General features: G+C 42.0%; 1 protein-coding gene and 1 long non-coding RNA gene across 4 annotated transcripts in view; one reads left to right on the top strand and one right to left on the bottom strand.

Annotated features, from left to right (window-relative positions):
- Nucleotides 1-14,669, bottom strand: part of nhsl2 (NHS-like 2) — a 303,937-nt gene that overhangs the window by 211,266 nt on the left and 78,002 nt on the right. The window lies entirely within an intron of this gene.
- On the top strand, nt 2,892-13,720 carry LOC138740474 (uncharacterized). Its single transcript, XR_011342931.1, has 4 exons — nt 2,892-3,059; nt 3,557-4,118; nt 8,945-9,110; nt 11,736-13,720. It is a non-coding gene; the product is annotated as an uncharacterized lncRNA (long non-coding RNA).

The following is a 14,669-nucleotide window of genomic DNA, read 5'->3' as shown; positions in this document are numbered from 1 at the left end:
CGGATTGAGGCGATATCAGCCCACTGGCGGTGGTCAATGTGGCAGGCACCAAGAGATTTCTTTAGGCAGTCCTTGTACCTTTTCTTTGGTGCACCTCTGTCACGGTGGCCAGTGGAGAGCTCGCCATATAACACGATCTTGGGAAGGCGATGGTCCTCCATTCTGGAGACGTGACCCATCCAGCGCAGCTGGATCTTCAGCAGCGTGGACTCGATGCTGTCGACCTCTGCCATCTCGAGTACTTCGACGTTAGGGATGTAAGCGCTCCAATGGATGTTGAGGATGGAGCGGAGACAACGCTGGTGGAAGCGTTCTAGGAGCCGTAGGTGGTGCCGGTAGAGGACCCATGATTCGGAGCCGAACAGGAGTGTGGGTATAACAACGGCTCTGTATACGCTTATCTTTGTGAGGTTTTTCAGTTGGTTGTTTTTCCAGACTCTTTTGTGTAGTCTTCCAAAGGCGCTATTTGCCTTGGCGAGTCTGTTGTCTATCTCATTGTCGATCCTTGCATCTGATGAAATGGTGCAGCCGAGATAGGTAAACTGGTTGACCGTTTTGAGTTTTGTGTGCCCGATGGAGATGTGGGGGGGCTGGTAATCATGGTGGGGAGCTGGCTGATGGAGGACACTGGCACCTCCTGGACTACATCCTGGTGCGAGAAAGTGACAAACGAGATGTGCTCCACACCAGGGTCATGCCTAGCGCGGAATGCCACACTGACCACCGGCTGGTTCGCTGCAAGCTCAACCTTCACTTCAAACCAAAGCCCAGGAACAATAAAGCCCCCAGAAAGAGGTTCAATGTTGGAAACCTGCAGTCAGACGAAGCGAGAAGAAACTTCCAGGCAAACCTCAAAGCAAAGCTCGACGATGCAATCCGCCTCACGGATCCGTCCCCTGAAACCCTCTGGGATCAGTTGAAGACTACCATACTGCAATCCACTGAAGAGGTACTGGGCTTCTCCTCCAGGAAAAACAAGGACTGGTTTGACGAAAACAGCCAGGAAATCCAGGAGCTGCTGGCAAAGAAGCAAGCTGCCCACCAGGCTCACCTTACAAAGCCGTCCTGTCCAGAGAAGAAACAAGCCTTCCGTCGCGCATGCAGCCATCTTCAGCGCAAACTCCGGGAGATCCAAAATGAGTGGTGGACTAGCCTCGCCAAACGAACCCAGCTCAGCGCGGACATTGGCGACTTCAGGGGTTTCTACGTGGCTCTAAAGGCTGCGTACGGCCCCTCACCCCAAGTCCAAAGCCCGCTGCGCAGCTCAGACGGCAAAGTCCTCCTCAGCGACAAGATCTCCATCCTCAACCGATGGTCAGAACACTTCCAATCTCTTTTCAGTGCCAACCGCTCAGTCCAAGATTCCGCCCTGCTCCAGCTCCCTCAACAGCCCCTAAGGCTAGAGCTGGATGAGGTTCCCACCCTGGATGAGACATATAAGGCAATCGAACAACTGAAAAGTGGCAAAGCAGCAGGTATGGATGGAATCCCCCCAGAAGTCTGGAAGGCTGGCGGCAAAACTCTGCATGCCAAACTGCATGAGTTTTTCAAGCTTTGTTGGGACCAAGGTAAACTGCCTCAGGATCTTCGTGATGCCACCATCATCACCCTGTACAAAAACAAAGGCGAGAAATCAGACTGCTCAAACTACAGGGGAATCACGTTGCTCTCCATTGCAGGCAAAATCTTCGCTAGGATTCTACTAAATAGAATAATACCTAGTGTCGCCGAGAATATTCTCCCAGAATCACAGTGCGGCTTTCACGCAAACAGAGGAACTACTGACATGGTCTTTGCCCTCAGACAGCTCCAAGAAAAATGCAGAGAACAAAACAAAGGACTCTACATCACCTTTGTTGACCTCACCAAAGCCTTCGACACCGTGAGCAGGAAAGGGCTTTGGCAAATACTAGAGCGCATCGGATGTCCCCCAAAGTTCCTCAACATGATTATCCAACTGCACGAAAACCAACAAGGTCGGGTCAGATACAGCAATGAGCTCTCTGAACCCTTCTCCATTAACAATGGCGTGAAGCAAGGCTGTGTTCTGGCACCAACCCTCTTTTCAATCTTCTTCAGCATGATGCTGAACCAAGCCATGAAAGACCCCAACAATGAAGACGCTGTTTACATCCGGTACCGCACGGATGGCAGTCTCTTCATTCTGAGGCGCCTGCAAGCTCACACCAAGACACAAGAGAAACTTGTCCGTGAACTACTCTTTGCAGACGATGCCGCTTTAGTTGCCCATTCAGAGCCAGCTCTTCAGCGCTTGACGTCCTGCTTTGCGGAAACTGCCAAAATGTTTTGCCATGGAAGTCAGCCTGAAGATTTATACTGCACTGCATTTACAGGATCCAGACTTAAATACCATAAAATCCCTGTTATCCAGCACCTCTGAGGATTGGTAGTTGCCAGATAAGTCAATTAGCCAGTTGCTTGAGATTGCGTGTTGCGAACTGACCACTAGGGGGATGTCAATTTTAAACCTGTATCTATTTATCTATTTACCTTTTTATCTATTTATTTTCTGCAATTTTTTTTGCCGGTTCTTGAGACTGCTGGTTGCTTGAATTCCAAATAACAGTTATCTTACTGTATAAAGTACTACAAGCTTCTTGAAACACAAGCTAAATGCATAGATATATTCTATATATTACATATAACATAATGGTGCTGCAAATAACTACACAAACTGGACAACTCAAATTCTAACATCTTGCCAAAGTCCAATTTATAATTTCAAACCAGCATCCTGGATCACCTCTGACAATAATTTAAAGAGCACAGTTCAAACTACAGTTCATTACTCAATACAAACTCTGCAAAACAAGTTCTAACACCACTGAACAGTCCAAAGCTCAGAGCCAGTTAACTTGCATCAGCTCCACTGCAAGTATAAAAGGCACACGCCAATCAAACCAACATTATGAGTAAATCCTATCAACTTTGGTATTGCATTATTTGGGACTACTATCAATACCAGAATGAACTGCCCCAGATCAGCTTCAGGAATTATGCAGGAGTGGGTTTTGGAAGAGCTTGTTGACTTTGAGACAGTGAGTAACACAAGTTATATTCCTATTTTTAAACAGAATAATTTTTTTTGGTTTTCTGCAAGAGTTATTGTAACATTGGTTCACTGTCGGGACTTACATCCCAAATGCCTTGCTGTTAAGTAAGAGCAATAAATAATGGTAGGTTTTAAGTGCCCATCCTACAGTAAAGCTATTAATTTTAGATTCAGGGTAATTTTTAGAGTTTCCTTTGTTTCAACGCCTACTTGTGAATTTAACTCCCTTAGATTATATGCAGGGGCATCTATGACAGTTAAATTGCAGACACCCATTGTCAATGGGCTTGATGGACCAAATAAACGTGAGGCCTAATCGCTACCGACTGCTGCTGTCCTTATGTAAACTTACCCACAATATAGTCAATGATGTGTGTTACCCACAATTCAAATATATTACCTCTCTCTCTCTCTCTCTCTCTCTCTCTCTCTCTCTCTTTCTAACTAACTAATTTTCTCACAAATGTGTATTCCTTTACCCAGGGGGAAAAAAAAACAATGGGACAAATCTTTCTGCCTGGACTCATCACCTGTGGTCCCCACCCATCTGCCAGATGTCAAAAGCTGGTACAATTGACCCTGTCATCTAGAGGGAGAAGAGTCAGCATGAATACTGATGTCACAGGTAGTGTACTGCTATGGCGCAACCCCCAACAGGATGGCAAGTTGCAGGCAGAACCATGTCTTCTGTCAAAACCAACAAGCTTTCTAACAGTATTTAATCCATACTCATTAAAAATTTCGATGATTAAGAGAAAATAAATTTGAAAACACTTTAAATGATCTACAAATTAATAATTTTTTTTAAGTGATTTATTTTTTCTAGGTTCCAAGGGTAAAATTCCTATCCAAGCCTCTGTGGTTTGCAATCAAACACCAAGTTTGATCTGGTATAGACACCGCAAGGCAATTGCTACTCTGTAACTCCAGGACCCTCACTGTGCCTGTTAAGTCTGAGACTTTTTAAATCTGCTTGGGAATGGCTCCATGTCTCTGTCACAACTGGTCCTTGTGGTACAGGACTTCATGGATCTCAACTATGAAGGTACTTCATTTAACCTCTTCTCCTGCTGTTTCAAAGATCATTTTAATTTGATTCTTCCTTCTGTTATCCTTCCAATCAATGAACCATTCTTTTTCGGGATTGCATATGCAATGCAGGGTTCTAACTTTCCTCGCATAATATTTTGCGCGCTGCAGCCATCTGGACAAATTATCCAACATGTAAAATACTGCTTTGTATGTTTGGCAGAACATTTGAAGCCCTTTCTGATGAGCTCCCTAAACCAAGTGGATTTCTTCCAGTGACACACAATAGATATGGCAACAGATGTTTGAAAGGCAGTTATAGAAAACCATTACTCATACAGTATCAAGGGATGTTTAAGACATTGGTGCTTCAAAGCATAAAGTTTTCATTAAGATTCATATATTTGAGCTGTTTTAAAGCAGGAGGATAAACTGAGAAGAACGCAGCAATGACGGTTGGAATAAAAGCAAAACAGAGAAAGAAACATAAATTGAACTCTTTCCATTGGGTCTTTTGCAGTTTCCTGCACACAAAAACATCCAACAATTCTCAAACCATTACCACTGTTTCCAGAAAGCAGACAAGGGTAATGCTTCCACTTTTTTCTCCATGAACTTCACCTCTTGATTCTTTTTTTCTTGGTGTATCACATCTCAATTAATCTCCTTTTCCATACCACTGTAGGCTTTATTTTAGCGTTACTTTTCATCACTTCTATCCCTTCAAAATTGTATAATAGTTCAACTCTGATTTTTTCCTTTAATAATAAAATACCATTCCCTGGGCTGTAAGGTTCACCTTGTGAAAACTTCATCATGGAGTCTTACACCTATACAGCACTTGTATCTTTTGGCTGACTCATCAGTGCTGACCATCTAAGCCATATTTCCATGCAGTTGGCCCATATCGATCCAACCCTACCCGACCCATGTATCTGTCAAAATGGCTTTTAAATATTGCAATTACCCCTGCCTCCGCCACTTCCACTGGCAGCTTATTCCAGATATGTGCCACGTTCTGTGTGATAAAGCTACCCCTCAATTCCTTCTTAAATCTTCGCCAATACCACCCAAATATTAAAACTCTGCCCTCTAGTTTTGGATTCCTCGACTCTGGATAAAAGTTCAAAGTTCAAATTTATTGCCAGAGTACATGCATACATCACATACAATCCTGACATACTTTTTTCCTGCGGGCCAGGCAGAATTTCTACTTATCAATCATGCAAAAAACTGGACATAGAACATTGAACACTACAGCACAGTACAGGCCCATCAGCCCTTGATATTGTGCCAACCCATATATTCCTTAAAAAATTACTAAACCCTCCCTACCCTGTAACCCTCTATTTTTCTTCCATCTATGTGTCTAGTAGTCTCTTAAATGCCCTTCATGTTTCTCCATCTAATGCAAGGCATTCCAGGCACCAACAACTCTGTGTAAAATACTTAACCCTGATATCTCCCCTAAACTTCCCTCCTTTCACTTTGTATGTCCTCTGGTGTTTGCTCTTCCTGTCCTGGGAAAAAGGCACTGGGCGTCCAGAATCTCTCAGAATCTTGTAGACTTCTATTAAGTCTCCTCTCATCTTTCTATTCTCCAAAGAGAAAAGTCCCAGCTCTGCTAACCTTGCCTCATAAGATTTGTTTTCCAATCCAGACAACATCCTTGTAAATCTGTTCTGCACCCTCTCCATAGCTTCTACTTCCTTCCTATAATGAGGTGACCAGAACTGAACACAATACCAGAGATTTGTGAAGTTGCAAAATGTCCTCTCTACTACTGAACTCAATCTCCCTTTTAATGAAGCTCAGCATTCCATAGGCCTTCTTAACTATCCTATCAACCTATGCGGCAACCTTGAGGGATGTATGGATTTGAATACCAAGGTCCCTCTGTTCATCCACACTCTTAAGTAATAGACCATTAACCCTGTACTCAGCCTTCTGGTTTGTCCCTCCAAAATGCATCACCTCACACTTATCCAGATTGAACTCCATCTGACACTTTTCTGCCCAACTCTACATCCTGTCTATATCCTTTTGTTTTTTTTAAATATTTTATTTTAAAAATGTCCATACATGTAATTAATAAACTTTAAATAAACAAGTAATGATTAAATTTAAAATTCCAATGATTCCATGCTGGTTTTACCCCACCCTTACCCTCCCCTCCCTCCCTCCTTATACCCCATCCAAATCAAACACTATACAAAAAGAGATATAAATGTGATATATAGCTGAAATATAAAAAAAGAAAAAAGTTTCCTGGTTCACTCACTGGGATCCTACAGTATTTATACAATCATTTTAGGGAAGAAGATTAATGCAGGTCTTAAGAGGCCTGAAATACATTTTTACATATTTAGCCCTAAACTTTGTATAACATGGGCTCCAAATTTGTAAAAAGCCAACATATTTATTTCTTAAGTTACATGTAATTCTCTCCAAAGGAATACAACTTTGAATTGCTGCATTCCATTTACATTCCTAAATGTGCATCAACTCAAGGCAGTCCTCTGTGACTATTCACTTTATCTACGCCCCTCACTATTTTGTATACCTCTGTAAGATCATCCTTCAGCCTCCTGTGCTTCAGGGAATAGCTCCTCGCCGATCCAGCCTTAGGTTATAACTCAAGATCTCCAGTCACATTCCATTCTATTTTGCATTCTAACCAGTTTAATGAAATCCTTCCAATATCAAGATGATCCAAACTACATGCAGTATTCCAAATATGGTCTTACACCTGTGATGATCCCCCTGCTCCTGTACTCAGTGCCGTGACCGAAAAAGGGAAGTGTGTCAACTGCCTTCTTCACTACCCTGTCAACTTGTGCTACCACTTGCAGGGAAGTGTCCCTACACCCTTGATTCTCTCTATCTTACTATGCAAGTCATACCTTGGTTTGACTTATCAAAATGCCTCAACTCGCACCTCCATGCCTCCAAATTAAACTATCTGTCACTCCTTGGCCTACTTTTTCAGTTCATCAAGATCCTGTTATAATTGTAGATAACCTTCCCATTGTCCATTAGACCATTAAGTTTAGTGTCATCCACAAACTTACTAACCATGCCACCTACATTTTCATCCAATTCATTCATCTTAATGACAAGCAACAGAGAACGCCTGTGGTTAACTACTTGTCACATGCCTCTAATCTGATCTATGGCCCTCCACCACCACCAACCACTCTCTCCTACTGACAAGACAATTTTCTATCCAATTAGCTAGCTCGCCCTGAATCCCACATGATCTAACTTCCCAGACTAAAGTTCACATAGAAATCATTATCTGCCTTGCTCTTATCTGCAATGGTTACCATTTCAAAATACACATTTAAATTAGAGAGTCCAATTTCCCACACTGTGATCACTGCTGACTCTCTCTAATCATTGCTTGTCTTTCCAAATGCTGGTAGGTTCTGCCTCTCAGAATCCCCACCAGTAACCTTCCCACCGCTGATGTTGGGCTCATCAACTGGCTTTTCCTTTCAGCCTTTCTAAAATAAAGGCACCATTCAATGGTCTGGTACCTTACCTGTGGGTATTGTTAGGTCTGCTTTGTTCATGAATGAGTGAGACAAACACCAGACTGAGTCGAAATCAGGGTTCTTTGTTCTTTATTACCGGATTGTAACACTTGCGACTAACCATGTTAGTCGGAGAATGCATTCTGCCGTTATCAGCAAAATGGTGATTTTTTATACCCTTGGATATGTGCTTAGAACATCATCATATCATTACTTGTCCAATGACTAAAACTGTTGCTATCCTTTCCCTGCTAGCTTCCTGCCTCTCAATCCATCAATGTCTCTCTTATCTTGTAAGTACAAGGATGCATTCACATCTTGTTACAGCCCTGCATATTCCCATCTCATGATGTTTTACCTTACAGTAACAATGCTACAAATATCCCTGCCAGTGTCCAGCCCACACTTACCCAATGTCTTCGGAAAGCCTTGTGGTTTCAGGCATGTTTGTTGAACACTCACCAGTCCTTGAAAATCCAGGGAAGAAGGAAAAAGTCTTGTGCAAGGATATACCCAGCAGGTCTCCAAGATGAAGAGCCGCTGGCATGTTGGACCAAGACACATAAGTCAGCGTCTGCTCGGTAGGTTCGGGATCAGGTCGAAGGGATGGATTGGTCCAGCTGTTCTGTGAAGCAGGGCCTTTCTCGGGAGTGCTGGTGTATGAAGTAGGACCTTCCTCTGGAGGACTGGTGTATGAAGAAGAGCTTTCCTCTGGAGAGTGATGTATGAAGAGGGCCTTCTTCTGGAGGGCTGGTGTGTGAAGCAGGGCTGGGTTGGTTCCTCCTGAGGGCTAGTATGGAGGTGACCCTGGACATGTGTCTGAACCATGCGATCATCCTAACTGTAGTGCCCATTGGACTAGTCCCTGGGACTGAGTTAGAACTAGTACAGACAAGACAAATCTAAATTTTGAATTGAAATAAAACAGTGCAAAGGTCAAATATCACCTGAGCTGCATTTCTGATACTCTGTCTCTCTTCTGGTTTTATTTCGGATCTCTGCCATCTGTGGTATTTTGCTCTTCACATTTCAAAGCACCTCATACAGAAATGAGAAAATTGAAAGACATGGGAGCATCAAATTGAAGCAATACTTGTGGGACACATACATTGATCACTGGATGAGATGGAAGAATTTTTTTGTAGTTCAATAATCCAAAAAAACACTAAATGTCTTTATTTTACTCAATCTTTCCTCTCTGGAAGTAATTTGATCAACCTAGGTCTGCTAAACTATGAGCCTAACATTCAGCCATCTGAGTTCCATTGCTATTCAATGCTAATTAGAATTTTGTGCTACTCAGCAGAAAGTAAACCAAATGGTAAAGGGTTCTGACCCAGAGATCTTGACTGACCATTTCTACTCATGGATGCTCCCTGATGCTCCGAATTTCTCCAGCAACTCACTGATGCTAAAACAAACAATCCTTGATTAAAACCACTGGGAACTCAGTGAAAATGAAGTGTGGTATGGTAAGAAAGATATCAAAAGCTTACTGTTTCCTGCATATTTATGTTCCCCAGAACTAAAGTTTCATGGAGAAATTATAGAAACTACGATTATTCCCATTAGAACACAAAAGGTAACAGGAAATTTAAAGCTGCATTATATAGGGTGCCTAATGATTTTAAAGAAGAACTTATTTCCATTGGTTGGCTATCATTAACGAGCAGCAAAAACAGAGTCGCTTTGTGGTTAGGTTTGTAGACTGGAACTCCAGGGATCTAGCCTACTGATGTGGAGACAGAGGTTCAAATCCAACCAAGGCAGCTGGGCAATTTCAATTCAGTTAATTAAATAAATCTGGGGGAAAAAAAACTAGCATCAATAATAGTATTCATGAAAGCACCAGATTGTTGTAAAAAATCTATCTGGTTCCTTTCATGTCCTTTCGAAAAGAAAATCTGGCATCCTTTCCTCGCCTTCTTCGGGGGAAAGAGCAATGGAGTGCGACTAATTGTTGAGCTCTTTCCAGGAGCTAACAAAGGCACAAGGCGTCGGATGACCTCCTCCTGCGCTGTCGAGTTCTACAGTCCCAAAGAAAACAGGGCTAATAGTGCAAGAAGTAACAAGGTGCTACTTGGGTAGAAGTTGGCTGTCAATGTTAAAACATATTGAGTAGCTCTGTATTTAATTCAGCTGGAATAAGCAGTGCTTCTCCATGTAGCCACACAGTGACGTGGGTACAAATAAGTCAGATCAAATAGCCCAAAACAAAACTGCAGAGGGCAAGTTATTGACCTGGTGTTATCTCCATTTTAACTCTTCAGAGATAATGCTTAATTTGCTGAGTAATCCAGCACTTCCTTTTATTATGTTAAATAATTACAATTAATATGCAGTCAAAGATATTTAATTACATTTTCTGATAACGGAGAAGCTCATGTTACCTCAATAAAATGATAGTGGACCCAAACTGCGCAAGCTACGTACTTAAATACCTAAAATACAACTATTAACTGGTGGGCGTATTCCTCTTGGGAAAACTTAAACAGGCAATTACAGAGTGAAGAGTACGTCTTTATTGAGGTGAAATTCTTCAACAGTTAGCATAGCCAGGCCACATTTCTGTATGTAGACTATTACCTAGGTGTTAACCCATAGATTAAGAATAGTGAGCACAAGAATGTTATATGTGCATGTCACTTTTAAGATGGGAACATTGTCAGAATTTATTTCTCATAGATTTTCAATCACTACTTCATTGAGAGCTCTGTCAGCACAAACAGGGACGCATGTCCCAGGCTGATTACTGAACAAACAGTGCTGGCTTCATCTGGCTTAGAAGGCGCTTGGACAATACATTTTGAACCCTTGGCTGGATATTGGATCTATTAATTGCCTCTGCAGAGTGAAGTCTTCTCTTTCCAACACATTCCCGTTTATGTGGAGCCCAAGACAGAAAGGGGAAAATAGGCTGAGAAATTCTATTAATCTATTTATCAAATAAATGATACTTTTTAAAAATAAAACTAGCATACACCCAGTTGCTCAGTTTGGGTCCTCATCACTGTATAGTTATGTCAGATTGTGCAGTTCTGCTCTCTCTCACATACATGTGATACCTTTTAACAGTGAAGGCCTGCAGCTAGGCAATGCCACACACCCTTTTCCTTCTAGCACATTCATTAACACTTAGCTTTCATTGTTAATGCCTGCACCCAACCATAATCCCTACAGCCTACCAAAACCCTCTGTCCCCTAAGATCATCTCCGACGTTTCCCACTATCTACTCCAATTATGTTTCTCACACTGGCCACAAATCACCACTCAAGTCATCTACTGGACCCTGCCACTTATCTCCACACCCTGATCACTCCCCTTCAGATCCACAGCAATCCTCTACTTCGCCTATTAGGTTTCTCCACCAATCATCTTCCATTCTCACTTTTGGCAATGGTGTATTTGTGTACGTTGTTTGTGAACAATGAGCAAAGCCTAAGCCTTGTATGTGAGCTTTAGTGCCTTAAATAAATGGATGGGGGTTCTCAATAGAAACCCACTTTAACATGCATGGATTTTTATGTACAGAAGGATTTCAAGGTCATAACATTTAAATACAAGGTATGTATTCTAGCATAACTTTGTTTTCTATTACTGAAACCACTCATCACCATTAATCAGAGAGGCATGGTGGGACAGCAGGTAGTGTAGTTGCCCCACAGCTCGAGTGACCAAGGTTCAGTCCAGAATTCTGATGCTATTTCTGTAGGTATGCACATTCTCCTGTGACTGAATGGATTCTGCCAAGTATTCTGGTCTCCTCCAACATTTCAAAGCTGAGTGGTACTAGATACATTGGCTACTGTAAATTGCTCTGGCATGGGTGGAATTGGTGTTCATGCAAGAGAGAAAAGGTTACATGGAAATGAGTGGGGGAATGGGATTGCTGGGATTGTCCTGTGAGCTGGCAGAGTCTTAATGGATCAAATGGATTCCACCTATGTCATGGGAAAATATAAAAATGTCCAGTTGAAGTGATATTTTCAATCAACCATAAAAATGCATATTTTTGCCTGTGTATCCATCCTGACCTGCTGAATGAATTAATCAAATATGGACCAATAATTTTCTAATTTACTTCTTTCTTTTGTAGCATAAAGAAATAATATCCAAGAATAACCTGCTCGAGGCATAAAACTACTTGGCTTCATGTGCACCTATTGCTGAGGATTCAGCGAGGTTAGGAAGCACCTCCACAGCTGCAAAGAATGGGCAAGTAACAGTTTGAGACTCAACAACTTATGTTGCAAAAAGACAGTAATTGTGAACAACTTTCAACCTTAAGTCCTGAACTGATCTACAACTGAAAGCTGTACTGCAAGAGAGGAGCGATTCCATTGATGTGGTGTTGATAACTGATTTGCCAGATGCAGTTTTGTCTCACTTTGCCTTTCAGCTGGGAGTTTTACTGCGCATCCAATTTCTGTCAATCAAGCTGCAGTTTGGTGGCTAGGCTAGAGTCCGTATTGCCACTGTGATTCAGCACAGGTTATTTTCTTTGCCATACTAAGTATTGCTTTAAAATGCCTTCTTATCTGAAGCAGGCGTGAATATGGCATGGAAGTGCGATGACACATGATCATGATATCAAAATATTTGCTGTTCAAAGCTGTGCAGTTGCTCGTGCAAAACATCTTGTGCTCTCAGGGGGCCACCCATGTGTCCCGCTGGATGGCTGGAATATTTGAAACTGGAGAAGTTGTATTTGTTTTAGACAGGAACTCCTCCAAGAAACAAGGGCAAGATTACAGAAATCAATAAGTAAAGTGCAATTTGTAGCCCTGGACTCTAGGCAGGAAAGCAGGCCTCTGGGTGGAAGACTGTTTTAGTTTAATGCTTGGGGACGGAAAATTAATTTATGTTTTGCTAAACAACCCAATTCTGGAAAAGTCAATTGCATGCCACAGCCAAAGTGTCTGGGGTTGAGGAGCATGACTTCCACATTCAAAGATCTTCTCCTTGTGTAGGGAAAGATCAAGGACTGGAATGCCAGCAACCAGGAGAGGTTTGAAAGAGGGACTGGTTTTAAAAAGGCAGCGTTAGCTTGGGATTAGAAGAGTAACAGTCAGGCAGAGGTTAGGAGTGGAGGCAGTCTGGGTGTTGAAGAAAGAAGGGGGAAGAGGCTGGCATTAAACATGAGATCGTCCTGGGTTATTGGATTCACTCTGGAACTAAAAGGGCATGGGTCAGAATAGGGTGGCCATTCCAAAAGGAAGTCATGGTCATAGGTTAAAATACACACACACACACACACACACACACACACACACACACACACACACACACACACACACACACACACACACACACACACGGTGTGTTTGCATTTGCTGTTTTTGCAATACTGTTTTAATCTGATAATTTTTTTTGAAACACACTATATTTTATATGGTGCCCTCCTTTTGGAAGGAGGTCAGAACTAGTTCAAAAGAGAGGTTGGGCAGATGTCAGTTGGGAGAGGGATCAATGCAGGAAAGGAAAGCTTGCATCAGATTGGATGCTTTATACCATGGTCAACACAAAGGTCATCTATTGGATTTCAGTGGGGTTGTGGGGGAGGGAAAATGAGTCAGGAGTTGGGAGGAGTGTACTTTAAATTGGCAAATTGTTAGCTAGGGAAAGAAAGAAAGAGAGAGTGGAAGGGTGAATTAGATCAGAAATTAGGTGATGAACTTCACAGCTGGGTTCCTAGCGCCACACTTCATAAGGTTGAAACCTCAAAGAAGTCCTCTTTGAATGGTAGGTCTGTAAAAGTCTGGTTCTACATGAATGCTGATAAAATACCCACACCAAGTATGCATGGACGAAGATCCTATAAGAGCACTTCATTGCTTGCGTATTATGATCTGACAAAGGAAATCTCATTTTGATCTGATTCCAAATTACTCAACTTTAAAAACAAAATCCATCATTCGTTGAATGGTTTCCAGGTGTGGGCTGATCGTCAGCACTCAGCTCCACAATCTGCCTGTTGCACTAAATCAGCTTCTTGTTGCTTCACTTTTTATTAGTGGGGTAATAAACTGCTCAGCGTGACTACTGTGTAGGCAGCCTCGACTTGAGTCAATCATTACTTTGTGCCCTATGTTCATTGTAAAGAATGTAATTTACTTCCAGATGCCAAACACTCTGAACTATGATGTCGTATGTTATATATCTTCCGAGTGCTTTTGTGGAAGGATAAATAAAAGGGTATAGTTGGAACCATCACTATACAATTATCATTCCAATTATGATGCTGTTGTGATGTAAACAATGAGCTGGAGAACTCAGCTTTCATGAGAAGAATTATTCAGTCAACATTTCAGGTTGGGAATCTTTACCAAGATGCTGTTGTGATATGTTGAGTTTAACAGTCTAACTGTTATTTTTCTGTTCATTATTCTATTGTTTAGGGTTCAGATTTTCAGAATTCAGATTTTTTGTCAGAGTGTATGTCAGAGACATCACATACAACCCTAAGATTTTTTTTCCTGTGGTCGAGGCAGAATTACCACTTATTGACAATGCGATAAAAAGCTGAAAACAAGAAATGTAAACAAACTGTTTAAGTTACCTACATTAAATGTAATAGTGAATTACTAGTAAATACCTTACTGGAAAAAAATAATATTTTTGAACAAATGAGCCATTCTTCTACTGCATTTTTCTCCTCTCCGACTCACTGCAGCCAGGTTATCCATTGCAACACTGGCTGACACTGATCAAACTGCTGCCAGCTGGATAGCCGTTAGTTTCAGCCCTCTCTCTCTCTGCAGCGGATGGCCAACTCTTCAATCACAATACATGAACCAGGCCTGTGATTGGAGCAGTTACGAATATCTGTGGTAAACACCTACGACTTTACACATATGACTGTGTGGCTCAGTTCGACAGCAGCACCATCTACAAGCTCGCTGATGATAGCACAGTAGTGGGTTGCATAAAAGTGGGTGATGAGTCAGCCTACAGGAGGGAGATTGAAAACTTGGCTGAATGGTACACCAACAACAACCTTGCACTCAATGTCACCAAGGAGCTGATTGTT

This window comes from Narcine bancroftii, chromosome 8 (genome assembly GCF_036971445.1).
Source record: "Narcine bancroftii isolate sNarBan1 chromosome 8, sNarBan1.hap1, whole genome shotgun sequence".
NCBI lineage: Eukaryota > Metazoa > Chordata > Chondrichthyes > Torpediniformes > Narcinidae > Narcine > Narcine bancroftii.
Note: the sequence above shows the minus strand (reverse complement) of the source record. Positions and strands in the feature narration are given on the sequence as shown.